The sequence below is a fragment of the Arachis duranensis genome, chromosome 5 (genome assembly GCF_000817695.3).
Source record: "Arachis duranensis cultivar V14167 chromosome 5, aradu.V14167.gnm2.J7QH, whole genome shotgun sequence".
NCBI classification, from domain to species: Eukaryota; Viridiplantae; Streptophyta; class Magnoliopsida; order Fabales; family Fabaceae; genus Arachis; species Arachis duranensis.
In genome coordinates, this window is record NC_029776.3 from 4,684,032 (window position 1) to 4,686,470 (window position 2,439).

Genomic DNA, 2,439 nt, shown 5'->3' on the forward strand with positions numbered 1-2,439 from the left:
GCTGAAATAATAAAATTATGTTTACTTCTCTTTCGGAATTTTGAATGATATGCCAAATTTTTGCTTCTTCGCGGCGCGGTATGGCGCCAATTTTGAAAAAGTTAAAAGAAAGAAATTATTTTTAATAAATATGATATTCTTTTATAGATTTATATAAAAAAAATTTTTAAAAAAAAGTATGTTCTCAATTTTGTATAGAAGATGAAAAAAGAATTGATCTTATCACGTGTAGTCTAAAAATCAGTTTACAGATATATAAAATACATGTTATATTAAAAATAAATTAAAATATATATTTATACATAAATATATTATACCTAATAAATTCACTAAATGAAAAATACCTATATAAAAATTTGGAAAAGTTCTGCATCCATGTATTTTTTACATGGTTTATGATTGTTAACCAAGTAATTTCCTTTACATGCGTGTCTCCTACCCATCACCGGTCACTCGTTTACACGCGCATCCTCTATCCTTCACTTGTTTGTCATACACGCGCTACATATAACGTGCTGCAACCTAAAGATTTGCTCAACGTAAACCTAAACCCTCTGCTGCAACGTAAACCCCCTCCTCCTTCTTCTCTGTTCGCGTTCTTCCTTATTGATCTGCATTGCTTTTGTTGTTCTCCTCTGATCGTGTTCATCTTCTCGTTTTCTTATTTCGATCTGGTTACGTTGCATTTATCTTCTTCTTATTCTTCTTCGTTTTCTTCTTCGATATGCATGTCTGAATCGAAACAATAAATGACTCAACTTCAAATCAGGATAGCGATTTGGATTACTCTTCTGAAACGAATCAAACTGACAAAATTTGGATTATTCAATTTTGAATCGAATTGAATGGAATGCAATTGCTAATTTGAATTGAATTAAATTGATGGAGACGTACTGGATTGAATTGAATTGAATTGATAATATGTAAATTGCAGGCAGAGTTATTTGAATTTAATTTTATATAGTGGATTATGTTTCGTTCACTCAGTACTATACAATTGTTTCACCATTAGTACTGTGTTCGGTTCATCATGAGTACTGTGTTCGGTTCACCATGAGTAATGTATTCGGTTCATTCTGCAGAAAGCTGTTTGAATTTGATTTTATATAATGGATTATGTTTCGTTCACTCAGTACTATACAATTGTTACACCATGAGTACTGTGTTCGGTTCACCATGAGTACTGTATTCGGTTCATTCTGCAGAAAGCTGTTTGAATTTGATTTTATCTAATGGATTATGTTTCGTTCACTCAATACTATACAATTGTATTGTGTTCGGTTCACCATGAGTACTATGTTCGGTTCACCATGAGTACTGTGTTCGATTCACCACGAGTACTGTGTTTGGTTCATTCTGCACTATTTAAGACTCTTCTTCCTCACCTTCTACTACTTCTTCACCAGAGAAAAAGAAAAAGACAAAAAAAGAAGAAGATGCTTCGTGCGTAAACGAGCGTGAGAAGAAGAAGAAAAAGAAGAAGAAGAAGAAGAAGAAGAAAAAGCGTTGGGCAAGAGCGATTTAGTGTGTGTTGGACGCGTGTATTTCACGTTTCATTTAATGGTATTGGATTTTTTTTTTGTTGAACCAACTTGGTTACATGGTTACATGGATGTGTAGCATCCCGCATAAAAATTAGATAGCGTTGGGGAGCTAATAAAGGATAATTACATCTTTAATTTGCTTAACATTTAGAAAAAAACGTTTTTTATTTATAAAAGGTTTAATTACTCTATTTGTCCCTATAAGTTCACGAAATTTTTAATTAGATCTTTATACTTTTTTTTCTTTTAATTGAGTCCTTGCACCATTTTTTTAATTAAGTCTCTATACTTTTTTTTCCTTTTAATTGGGTCCTAGTACCAATATTTTTTAATTAAATCCGATATAATTAAACTAATTACTGTTAAGAGGGACCTAATTGAAAAAAATTGGTGCAAAGACTCAATTAAAAAGAAAAAAAATATAACGACCTAATTGAAAATTTCGCAAAACTATAGGACTAACAGAATAATTAAACCTTTATAAAATATACACTTTTTCCATCAAAATTAAAATAACATATAATTTAGTCTTTTTGTTCAAAATACTATAATAGTGATAATAATATATTTATTATTATTGCAATATATATTTTTTAATATTTTTTATCACATGATACAAAATACTTTAATTTGTTTATTACATTAGTATTAAATAAAATTTTGACTCATTCTTAAATATTCTATATTCTTATTAATTAAACAAATATTAACTCTCTATTTATTATATATGGTTCAAATTTAAAATTTATGGTTTGGAGTTAAAAAATTTAAAGTATTTTATTTTTTTGGTTTTTCCTTTCTTAAATTTGACGGCAAGTTAATTTTAACGAAATATTACACTATTCACTTTTTCCGAACAAATTAGCCTTTGCATAAAATTTATTACATTAATAAT